We start from the raw sequence: 13,328 nt of genomic DNA, 5'->3' as shown, positions 1-13,328 counted from the left end.
TTACTCTTGAGCCATAGATTAAAAATACTTCTGGCTGGGCATGGTGGATGCCTGTAATCTCCAGCACTGTGGGAGGCCAAGGTGGGTGGATCACTTGAGGCCAGGAGTTTGAGACCAGACTAGCCAACACAATGAAACCCCATCTCTACTAAAAATACAAAAAATTAGCTGGGCATGCTGTAATCCCTGTAATCCCAGCCACTCAGGAGGCTGAGGCAAGAGAGTTGCTTGCACCAAGGAGACGGAGGTTACAGTGCACTCCAGCCTGGGCAGCATAGTGAGGCTCTGTCTCAAAAAAAAGAAATAGAAAAAATGCACAAAACTTCTGAACTATTTTGAAATCTAAGTTGTTACACTAAAAGCAGAGACATAAGTACAGAAATGGTTTTCAAAAACATCATACCTTTATTTTAATACAATATTAATTTACATAAAATATTGTAATTTAGCATGTTATCGTTTACATTTTTTAAAGCACAATCCCTACATTATTTCATTTATTCCTCAGAACTAACATATGAGCAGTAATCAGGACTTGTCTAGTCATGTTCAATTCTGTTGAGTAAATATTTCACCTAGACAGTAATTTAGCACAATAATGGGCCCTAAAGAAATATGTGCTTAAATGCCATCTTTACAAATATTTATCATTCAAGCTCCTTCCTTCCTGACCTCATTTCAGAGAATTATAATGTGTTAATATAACACATTGAGAATGGAATATGTGTTCGTGTGTGTGCATATGCACACATGCATACACATGCATGGGTTGAAAGCTCAACTCATGAATATATCCCCTCATTTCCAAGTAACTTATCACATGGGAAGAAAATGCAATATGAAAGCCATTTCTACCAGTAATTTCTTAACAAGTGGAAATATAGCACTATGCACAGAATGAGTCATCACTGTCTAGAGCTGTAGAAAGCCTGCACTTTTTAGATGGATGAAACAGTTGCAGGTTATGGCTATGTTGAATTTCCACATGTCTTGGGGAACCCATAGTATTGCCACACCTGAGACAGTGAGAATTATAGGTATGCCTGAATGGTATAAATGAATGCTGAAAGCCACTTTGTGCAGTAATAAAATGAATTAAAAGTTAGGATTGATGAACGAGGAAAGGATGTCTAAATACAGTTGGGGGTTAGTATAGGAAAACAGACACACAGTGGTAAGTCTGAATCAATGATACGTAAACTTTAGTGTGCATAAAAATTGCCTGAATGATTTGTTAAAACACAGACTTTAGAGTGCAAATTCTTGGGCCTCGTCACAGACATATTGGATCAGAAACCCTGTGGGTGGGGCTTGAGAATTTGCATTTTAATAAGTTTCCAGTGGATTCCTGTGCTGTTGGTCTGGGGACCACCCTTTGAGAACCACTAATCTAAATCATGGTGTAAGTAAGTTTAAAAAATTATTTTTAAACTGTTTTTGAGATCCTCTTTAAGAAAATGAAGGGGCATAAAGTAAATTATTATTAACAGTTTTGAAACATTTATTTATTCAAGTGATATGATCATCTAAGTGCCTGAGATACAGCAGTCTACAAAACAAAAAGAAAGCAAACAAACAAAACAAAACCCTGTTCTCATAGACCTTAATTCTAGAGGAGGACATAGGTAATAAATAAACAACTACAATGTAAAGTATAACAGATCACCAGATGGCAAAAAGCAAACCAAGGAAGGGGAGGGAAGTGTTGGGGAATGTAATTTTAAATATAGTGATGGGAAGCAGGCAGTAAGCTTACTTAGATGGTGACAAAAGCAAAGACCCAGAGAGAGTAAAAGAGCAACTCATGTATATATATATGATGGAAGAGCATTCCAGGCATATATCTTTTAGAATCTGAGGGTGTGGGAAGAGAAAGATGCTAAACTCCTCTGACATAAAGAAGAGGAAAAAAAGTGGAAACATTTTTTTTAAATCAAGATTTAAAAAAATATTACATTTGTGAGAGGTAGAAAACAATCTGTCACACACTGCTTTTGGTAGTTGTGTAAGTTTGTACCACCTACCAAAATGTAAATCTGACAGTATACATCAAAGCCTTATGATGGTCGGCAGTCCATCGAGGAATCTATTCTATGTTGCACAATCAAGGCGTACTATAATATTTATTGCAGAACAGAGAGAAATAGCATATACATTGCTAGTTAATTGATTAAATAAAGCATGATACCTTCAAAAATTGAGTAATATGACATTAAAAACCACAATTTCAAACTATATTTAAGAAGATACAAATAATTCTATATTATTACTTTTACTCTCAGGTATGTGTTTGAGTGATGCATCCCCAAGCATCAAGTGAGTAATCCAATATTGAAGAAAATTAAAATTTTCCACAAAGTCCCCCTTCTAGAAGAATGTGCTCACATCTTTTGACCAGAAATGAGTCACATGACCACACCTAGTTTCAGGTGGCTTGAGGAAATTGAATCTTTCTTTTTTTGCTTTATTTTGTTTTGAGACAAGGTCTCTGTTACCCAGACTGGAGTGGGCAGTAGTGCAATCTTGGCTCATTGCAATCTCTACCTCCCAGGCTTAAGCGCTTCTCCCATCTTAGTCTTCCTAGTAGCTGGGACTACAGGTGCATGCCACCAAGCTAATTTTTTCTTTTTTTTTTTTTTTGGTAGAAACAGAGTTTTGCCATGTTACTCAGGCTGGTCTCAAACTCCTGGGCTCAAGTGATCTGCCCACCTTGGCCTCCCAAAGTGCTGTGATTAAAAGTGTGAGCCACCACATTTGGCCAAATCTTTAATTTCTTAACCTTTATAGTAAAGGAAGCAAAGAGACATGGGCTTTGAAAAATGGATGTTGTACAAACCAACCTGCAGCATCTAAAATACTAAATAAAAAACAGGTTACAAAACTATATGCACATTAGGATTTTAATTTAAATATAGATATTGTTTATACACACAAATACATATGATGAAAAATGCATATTATCATTATGTGGATAGTGGTTCTTCTGGGATCGTGGGTTTAAGAGTAAGTTTTGTGTTTTTCTAAACAATTTTTATATTTTCATGAATCAATTTTTTTTTAAGTAATAACATTTCTGATATGGCCAAGTAGATTCCTACTGGGCATGGCCCTCCCACAGATAATTATAAACTCTGGACAAAACACAAACACACACACACACACGCACACACACACACACACACCCCCCAATGATCCAGTGGTACTGAAGAATGAACAAAAGCAGGCATATTATGTGAAAGACTTGAATCTTGGAAGAAAGGAATGGAAGGGGGTTAGATCACATTTTTAAGACTGTTTGCTTGAAGATAGGCTGAATTTAGTGTAACAGAGGGGGATAATTTGATAGAAAAAATATTTTTGACATGAAAAACCATAGAACAAAGTTCAGGGCAACCACAGTCACTGGAAAGTGAGGGAAGAGTCTCAGAAAAGAGGAACTCAAAGAGTGGACATCCCAAATTCTGTGTATAAGCTGCCCAAGTCTCTGGATGACACCTGAGCTATGCATGCATAGGATACGCTAAGGACAAAAGAACTGAGCTTTCATTTGTGCTGCTGGCCTAGAGACAGCATTTGAAGTTTGAGTTTAACTAAGTTCATTACTTAATGAAGCAAAAACATTAGCACTCTGCAGAGGAGCAAAACAGAGTCCAGAATCTCCACATCTTAACCATTCATGTTATGTAAGACACAACTTTTAAAAATTGCCTGACATTCAAAGAATTAAGAACATATGACCTCCCATTTCAAGAAAATAGACAATCAACCCAGGTGATGGAATGAGCATATGAGAATATTAAGGTAGATATTTTAACTATGCTTAATAAATTTAAAAAATATTCTCACAAGGAATGTAGTTTTTATAAAACTCAATGAAACAAATAGAAACTACAAAAAATACAAATGAAAATTCTACAACTGTAAATACACTGAAATTTAAAAATCACTGAATAAATTTGCCTGCAGAATAAAAATGACAGGGGAGCCAGTTAACTTGAAATAGATCAGTAGAAATTACCCAAACAAATGAGTAAAAAAAATAAGAAGAAATGAACAGAACCTCAGTGACCTTTGGGACAATAACAAAATGTCTTATATAAGTGTAGTTGAAATCCCATGAGGAGAGAATGGGACACACAAAATATTTTAAGATATAGTGGTTGAAATTTCCCCAAATTTGGTGAATAATATAAATGTACAGATTTGAGAATCTCAGTGAATTCCAATCAGGATAAATGTGGAAAAAAAAAAAAAAAAAAAAACCCTGTAAGGCACATCCTAGTCAATCTTCTGAAACACAAAGATAAAAAGAAAATCCTTGGGCTGGGTGCAGTGGCTCACACCTGAAATCCCAGCACTTTGGGAGATCAAGATGGGTGGATCACTTGAGCTCATGAGTTCAAGACCAGCCTGGGCAACATAGTGAAACCCCATCTCTACCAAAAATACAAAAAAATTAACCAGGCATGGTGGTGCATACCTGTGGTTCCAGCTATTTGGGAGGTTGATGTGGGAGGATCACTTGAGCCTGGGAGGCAGGGAGTCAAAATCACACCACTGCACTCCAACCTGGATGACAGAGTGCGGCCCTGTCTTAAAACAAACCAACAAAATACCCAAAGAAAATCATCAAGGACAGAGAAAAATTACACATTAAATGTATTTCAAAACACAATAAAAACGACTGGTGACTTACCATCAAAGACTACAAGGGCCAGAAGACAGTGTATCTGTTTCCTTCTTATAGGAAAGAAACAAAACTGAATTTAAAAACCTTCACCCTCAAAATTTATATCCAGCAAAAAGTATTATTCATGAATGACTGTGAAATAATCACATTTTTCAGATAAAAGAAAACTAAAACAATGTATACCCAGAGAACTCTATGGTTCTTCAAGTTGAAAGGAAATCATAGTAGATGGAACCTCAGAAAGCAATGATGAGTATCAGAAAAGGTAAATATGTTGATAAATATAAAAGACTGGTTTTTGTTTTTAAATTCTTTAAAATATTTTGGATTATTTATAACAAAACTTATTATCTTATATGGAATGTAAGGTATTAAATGCAATACATATGACAAGTTTACATAATGAAAGGAGGGCACACCTATATTATAGTAAGTTTACAATAAATTTCATGTGATATGGTACAATATTAATTTCAAGTAGACTGTGAAAGCCTAGGATGTATAAAGCAATCTACAGAGAAACCACTAAGGAGTAATGCAAAGAGGTATAGCCAAAACACAACAAATAAATTAAAATAAACCTCTACAAATATTCAAAAATTCCTAATGGAAGTATGAAGAGAGATATGGAGGAACAAAATCTGAGGGGACAAACAATACAAATAATAAGATGTTAGAGCTAAATCCAACCCTAACAATAATTACATTAAAAGTGAATGGACTAAACATTTCAATTAAAAGACAAAAATTTTCACAATGGCTAAGAGAGTGAGACCCAATCTCTACAACGTCCAGACTTTAAAAACCACAGATATGTTAAAAGTAAATGAATTGAAAAAGATATACCATAGAAATAGTAAGCATAAGATGTCTGAAATGTCTATATTCATATCAGACAAAACAGATTTCTTGATAATTAGTATGAGCAGAGATAAAAAGGAACACTTTAAAAAGATAAAGGGATCAACTCAACAGAAAGACATAACATTCATAAGTGTCTACGCACCTAAACAGAGCTCCAAAGTACATGAAGCAGATATTGGAAGAATTAAAGGGAGATACTAACAATTCTACAATCATAGTTGGAGATTTTAATATCCCTCTTTAAGAAATTGATAGAACAGTTAGAAAAATCAGTAAGGACAATGATTATCTGAAGAACGCTATCAACAACCTTGATCTTGACCTAATTGATGTTTATAGAACCTGCAACTGCAGAATATACCTTTTTTTCCAAGTGCTCAAGGCATGTGCACTAAGATAGGAAATACGTTGGGGCACAAGACAAGTCTCAATATATTTAAAATAATTGGAATCATACAGAGTATGTTTTCTGACCACAATAAAATTGTGTTTGAGTTCCCTGGAGGCAGGTGTTGAAATGGAGTTTGTCTTACTACTTTTTATGTTGCTGTAAAAGAATGTGTGAGACTGGGTATATAGAAAGAAAAGAACTTCTTATAAAGAGAAGTTTATTTAGCTCATGGTTCTGCTGGCTGAGAAGTTCCAGGACATGGCCCTGGCTTCTGGCAAGTGCTTTTGTGCTGTGTCACAACATGGCAGAGAAGGTCAAAGGAGAAGTGCATACATGAAAAGGGGAAAACCTGAGGGGTGTCCTGGCTTTAAAACAACCCACTCTCATGGGAACTAATTCATTGCTGTGAGACCTAATCCAGTCTCATGAGAGTGAGGACTCACCACTCTGAGAACAGCACCAAGCCATTCATGAGGGATCCATCCCCCATAACCCATACAACTACTATTCTAGCCTGCATCTCTCAACACCACAACATTGAGAATCAAATGTCAACATGAGTTTTGGTGGGGACAAATTATATCCAAATCATAACAGAGTTGGAGGTATCAGATATTTATTAGAGATCGACACCCATGAAAGGAATGGACAGAAAGAGGATTGGGCAGAGGAAGAAGTTGAAATTTTATTGCAAGCCTAACGAAGCCTTGCCAACCTGGAGAGGAGCTCTGGAGTAAATGTTTCCCCCAGCTGAGTGTCCTGCCTTGAGCCTTTATACCTCCACCTTGCTCATTCACATGATGTAGGCTGTCTTGCAAAGGGCATGACTTTAGGTAAGGGAGCTCTCTGTAGATGAGGCCCACCGTGAAGTAGCTGATAGCTAGAAGTTGTCTTCTGATGGCACTCCTGTCATCTAGGCAACAAGTCCTTCCTTAAAGGAGAATCTGGGCATGCAACTCTGTGTCTATTACAGTCCATTCCTTGCTCAGCTCAGATATAATTATCCATATATATCTGGAAAGTACTTCCTCCAGGATTTCTGTATGCCTCTATGCCTGAGGAGGAATTAGAAAAGGGAGATTAGTGGGATGAACCATGGCCCCTGCTGCTACACTGATCTCAGGGTCACAGTAGGTAACTCATCATCTCCCTTCTTCATTATTCATTCTCAGCTATCAACTCTGCTGACCTGAGACATTGGTCATTATGCCCTTCTCAGTCCAGAGCTGCTGGGCCAGTGCATTCATATCACAATTAGACGAGAGATACTAATCACTAGATTTCACATGTTTTTCTCCCTGCCCACATTGTGCGATAGCAGTCCATTTCCTACCGATATCAGTGTTATTTACCTGTACCAAGAGAGTGACTCCTCCTCTTTCCTCCTGGTCCCTGAACACAAAGAGCTCAAAGTATCCAGGGAGTAGCCATAGTTTATAATTTACTGAGACTAACAATGTGTCCTCTGGTGAAAATGTGCCCCCTTTAGGGACTAGTGCCTCTTAGTAGAATTGGCATTGGCAGTGATGGTAAATAGGCTCCACTCCCACTCTCATCTCTTGGTTAGTGGACTGATGTATTCTTCCCAGTGGATGCACACCACCATATAAAGTCTTTGATTCAATGCATACATTGTGCAGGAAGGTTTTTGTAGGGAAAAGAAAAAGAGATCAGATTGTTACTGTGTCTATGTAGAAAAGGAAGACATAAAAAACTCCATTTTGATCTGTACTAAGGAAATTGTTTTGCCTTGAGATGCTATTAATCTGTAACTTTAGCCCCAACCCTGTGCTCACAGAAACATGTGCTGTATGGAATCAAGGTTTAAGGGATCTAGGGTTGTGCAGGATGTGCCTTGTTAACAAAATGTTTACAGGCAGTATGCTTGGTAAAAGTCATCACCATTCTCCATTCTCAATTAACCAGGAGCACAGTGCATGGTGGAAAGCCTCAGGGACCTCTTGGGCTTTCTTGGTCCTTTTTTCTATTGGGTTTTTGATCAATGCCTTTATAATTTTCTGAAGAAATGTGTTTCTTCGATAATAATTTAAAATTTCACTTTGTTTTTGGTTCCATTGTGAATTTAAAATTTGTTTATGTCATCAGTTTTTGTTTTCTTGATTTCTCTTGTTTTTGATCTCTTGAGTAGCTTGGAACCTTCCTCCTTTATACCCAGGGGTCACTGTCCACTAGGAATTCACTCTCTTATAGGCCTTTTACTTCTCCTTTTCTTCTGTAGTTTTCTTTGCTTAATCTCTGACCTGTTCAAATCATCTTGAGCTTTCCCACCTCAGTCTTTGACCTGCTTAAATTCTCTGAAATTAAAAATACCGTCTTGTAACCTGCATTCTCATCTTTCTTTCCCTTAACACACAAGCTTTTGAAAACTGATATTATCTTGGTGTTTCTCCTTCCTCAGTTCACATACACACTTTAGTATCATGCAGTAGAGCTTCTGTGTTCATCATTACTCTGAAACAACTTCTATAATACAAAGTCCATCTTGGTGTTATCAAATCCAGGGGATATTTTCTTGTCCTTAACTTAGTAGATTTTTTTGTTACATCTAACATTTAATCCTCCACTCTTCCTTGAAATATTTTACCATTTGTTCTTTTGACACAGCCTTCCTTCATCTTCTGCTCCTTCTGTTTCTCCTTTATTTCTTTCATCAGCTCCTCTTTCTCTTCTTATCCCTTGCCAGTTGGTATTTTCCAGGGCTTCATCTTTTGTGCCTTGCATTTCCTTGTCTGTGTGGTTTTCCTGATTGATTACATCCCTTGTTTATAATAATCTATAAGAATCACCTCCTTTAGATGTGTCTTGATTGTATTTGACTCACTGGAGACAATATTTGGATTCTAAATTTGTATTGCAGTAAGTAGCATAATAAAATACATTTGTGTTGCAGTAAGTGCACATATGCACACGTCTACAGCACGTAAGATTTGTTAAAGCAAACTAAATATGGCCTGAGAAGGATTCTGTACTTCTATGTTTGAGTCCTTGTGGATAAACTGTAACCTAGCTTAATAGGCAGACAAGATTGAAAACCTAACTTAGAAGTGTGGGCCTGTAACAATAGCTGAGTCTTGGCCAATCCCAGCAGCCGTACTTCAACCACTCATAGACTGCTAAGTGTTCAAACTGTGTTCAAATAAGGCAAATGCCAACCTGTAACCAATCCAGCTATTTTTGTACTGCTATTGGCAGTACAGAAATTGTACTGCCAATTTCTGTATGTCCCTTCCCTTTTTTTTACCTGTAAATTTGTTCTGACCACGAGACATCCCTGGAGTCTCTCTGAATCTGCTGTGATTCGGGGGGCTGCTTGATTTGTGAACCATTTACTGCTCAATTAAACTCCTTTTAAATTTAATTCAGCTGTTTTCTTTTAACAGATTTGATACATATTTTTTCCTCATATGCATAATACCATTTTCATGTAATGGAATTTCCATTTAATACATTTTCCATGTAATACCATTTTCATGTAATGTCTGACTCTTGCCTCCTCTCACCTTATATCTAGCTGGGAGTGGAAGGAAACATTGAACAGAACATCCACCACACCGTGATCATCCTGGAGTTTTTGGACAGTAAGAATTACTTTCATTGTTTAAAGTAAGGTAGACATCATACACTAGTGGGGGTAACATTTAAAAGTTCACCAGAATGCATTTGTTTATTTCCAATTTTTTATGTGGTAAAATACACATAATATAGAATTTACTATCTTCATCATTTTTAACAGTACAGTTCAGTGTTATTAAATGTATTCACAAAGTACAACCATCACCATTCTCCATCTCCATTACTCTTTTCCTCTTATAAAACTGAAACTCTATACCCATTAAAAAATAACTCCTCATCCTCCCCCTACTCTCCTGCTCCTGGAAACAACCATTCTACTTTGTCTTTATGCTTTTGCCTAATCTAAGTGTTATATTTTGAATGTGTCCCCCAAAATTCATGTGTTGGAATTTCGGTCCCTGGGTAGAGGTGTTGGGAGATGGAGCCTTTAAGAGGTGATTAGGTTGTTAAGAGGAATTAATGCCACTCTCCCAGGACTGGGTTAATTCTTGCTGAAGTGAGTAAGTTCTCACTCTTACAGGACTGAATTACTAACCACTAAAGCCAATTGTTATGGAGCAAGACTTCTCCTTGTGGTTTGCGCCTTTCACATGCACTCATTTCCTCTTCCACACCTCTGCCATGTTATGACGCAGCACAAGATCTCCCCAGAAACTGACCAGGTGCTGACACCCAATATTGGACTTCCCAGCTGCTAGAACCAGAACCCCTTGTCATAGTTTGCTGAGAATGATGGTTTCCAGCTTCATCCATGTCCCAACAAAGGACATGAACTCATCCTTTTCTATGGCTGCATAGTATTCCATGGTGTATATGTACCACATTTTCTTAATCCAGTCTATCACTGATGGACATTTGGGTCTTTGCTATTGTGAATAGTGCTGCAGTAAACATACGTGTGCATGTATCTTCATAGCAGCATGATTTATAATCCTTTGGGTATATACCCAGTAATGGGATGGCTGGGTCAAGTGGTATTCCTAGTTCTAGATCCTTGAGGAATCGCCACACTGTCTTCCACAATGGTTGAACTGGTTTACAGTCCCACCAACAGTGTAAAAGTGTTCCTATTTCTCCACATCCTCTCCAGCACCTGTTGTTTACTGACTTTTTAATAATCACCATTCTAACTGGTGTGAGATGGTATCTCATTGTGATTTTGATTTGCATTTCTCTGATGGCCAGTGATGATGAGCATTTTTTCATGTGTCTGTTGGCTGCATAAATGTCTTCTTTTGAGAAGTGTCTGTTCATATCCTTCACCCACTTTTTGATGGGGTTGATTTTTTCTTGTAAATTTGTTTAGGTTCTTTGTAAATTCTGGATATTAGCCCTTTGTCAGATGGGTAGATTGTAAAAATTTTCTCCCATTCTGTAGGTTGCCTGTTCACTCTGAAGGTAGTTTCTTTTGCTGTGCAGAAACTCTTTAGTTTAATTAGATCCCGTTTGTCAATTTTGGCTTTTGTTGCCATTGCTTTTGGTGTTTTAGTCATGAAGTCCTTGCCCATGCCTATGTCCTGAATGGTATTGCCTAGGTTTTCTTCTAGGGTTTTTATGGTTTTAGGTCTAACATTTAAGTCTTTAATCCATCTTGAATTAATTTTTGTATAAAGTGTAAGGAAGGGATCCAGTTTCAGCTTTCTATGTATGGCTAGCCAGTTTTCCCAGTACCATTTATTAAACAGGGAATCCTTTCCCCCATTTCTTGTTTTTGTCAGGTTTGTCAGAGATCAGATGGTTGTAGATGTGTGGTATTATTTCTGAGGGCTCTGTTCTGTTCCATTGGTCTATATCTCTGTTTTGGTTCCAGTACCATGCTGTTTTGGTTACTGTAGCCTTGTAGTATAGTTTGAAGTCAGGTAGTGTGATGCCTCCAGCTTTGTTCTTTCGGCTTAGGATTGTCTTGGCAATGTGGGCTCTTTTTTGGTTCCATATGAACTTTAAAGTAGTTTTTTTCCAATTCTGTGAAGAAAGTCATTGGTAGCTTGATGGGGATGGCATTGAATCTATAAATTACCTTGGGCAGTATGGCCATTTTCATGATATTGATTCTTCCTATCCATGAACATAGAATGTTCTTCCATTCGTTTGTGTCCTCTTTTATTTCATTGAGCAGTGGTTTGTAGTTTTCCTTGAAGAGGTCCTTCATATCCCTTGTAAGTTGGATTCCTAGGTATTTTATTCTCTTTGAAGCAATTGTGAATGGGAGTTCACTCATGATTTGGCTGTTTGTCTGTTAAATTTAATGTATTTCTATGTAATCCAAAGTCATTTGTAGGCTTTAAAAGTGTAGTTTTCTATAAAGTGGTAAGAAGGGCACCAGAATAACACAAAAGAGGGCAGCAAAGTGGCAGCTGACAGGCTTGGCATGCTACACACTTGAGTAGTTCTGCACATGGAACTCCTGTTTACACACTTCTGTTAGTTTTAACTCAGTATAGTATTGAGACAAATACTGTTATGCATAGCATAAGTTCTTTGTTTCCTTGTGGTGATCACAGTGAATTTTTTAAAGCTTTTATTGGATGTTTCTGCCACACAGGAATTTTGTTAAGCAATTTAGCATATACTTTTTTAATTTTAAAAACAGGGTCTTGCTCTGCCACCCAGGCTGGAATGTGGTGGCACAATCATAGCTCACTGCTGCCTCAGCCTCCTGGGCTCAAGCCTCAGATTGTGAAATAGCTGGGGCCACAGGTGTGCATCACTGCACCCAGCTATTTTTTTTTTAATTTTTTTGTAAAGATGGGGTCGCACTTTGTTGCCCAGACTGATCTCAAACACCTGGGCTCAAGCAGTCCTCCTGCCTCATCCTCCCAAAGTACTGGGATCATAGGTGTGAGCCACTGCACGTGACCTATACTTCTTAATTATTACAAATCTGTGGTCTGTGAGGTACAGCAAATCTGTGAGACTGGCATTTTCTCCATTTTGTAGATGAAGCAAGTGGAGCCCAGGAAGGGTCCCTGCCCCCGCTAAGGCCACATGGCTAGTAAGTGTAAGACGGTGCTTCAGACCAAGTTTTTAGCCCCGACACTGTTCTGTTCCACTGGGCACATGGAAGGATAGGTGCCACATCACCTCAACTCCAAACATTATTGAATTTAATTTGATCAGGCATCATGGCATTTTGTATCCTCTCCCTGCATTTTGTTCAACAAGTTAACAAGAAACATTCATTTTAAAAACATTATTAGATTCGTATTCCTTATATGTAGGAGGTATTAGAAATGTTATATTTTGGGGGCTATTGCTTCAGGTATGTCAGTTTCACTGCCCTATAAATTTCCTTTTGACCAGCCTGAACATTGGAAGTTATACCATTATTTTTTAGTTTGAAAAAATTAATCTTTCCTTCATTGAGCTGTCATTTTATTTTCAGAACTTTTCCTACAAATTCTGTCATTATCTAAGGCATGATTGCCTTTTGAAGCATAACTTAATCTTACATGTTATAAATGTTCATTGTCAAGTAATACGAAAAGGATTGGTATCAAAAAACCTTTTAAGCTTTTTCTTGAGTGAAGATGAAATTAATATACCCTATTGAACTTGAACCCAGTTTTTCTTACATCAAATTTTTCTTTTGTAGGTTTATAAATTAAAAATAGTGTTTTTAAATTGAACATAGTGAATAATAACTATGATTTTTAATTTAAATTAAAAAAATTAAAATTTCAAGTAATGATTTTTAACTAAGTCCATTGCAGTCATGATCTGGGTAATGGTTGTATTAGTCATTTTTGAAGATGAAATGTTGAGGTGGGACTGTAAATCACGAGACTGGTT

General features: G+C 37.2%; 1 protein-coding gene across 2 annotated transcripts in view; it reads left to right on the top strand.

Annotated features, from left to right (window-relative positions):
- The window catches only part of ZNF883 (zinc finger protein 883), a 61,325-nt gene that overhangs the window by 8,080 nt on the left and 39,917 nt on the right, over window positions 1-13,328 (top strand). The window contains exons 2-3 of one of the 2 annotated variants that reach the window (XM_063649801.1): window positions 4,847-4,955; window positions 9,478-9,544. The gene's annotated coding sequence lies outside the window, so the exon portion shown is untranslated. The remainder of the gene's footprint in view (window positions 1-4,846; window positions 4,956-9,477; window positions 9,545-13,328) is intronic. The other variant, XM_054500889.2, reaches the window with a different exon arrangement.

The sequence above is a fragment of the Pongo pygmaeus genome, chromosome 13 (assembly GCF_028885625.2).
Source record: "Pongo pygmaeus isolate AG05252 chromosome 13, NHGRI_mPonPyg2-v2.0_pri, whole genome shotgun sequence".
NCBI lineage: Eukaryota > Metazoa > Chordata > Mammalia > Primates > Hominidae > Pongo > Pongo pygmaeus.
This window is presented reverse-complemented; position numbering and strand designations above follow the sequence as displayed.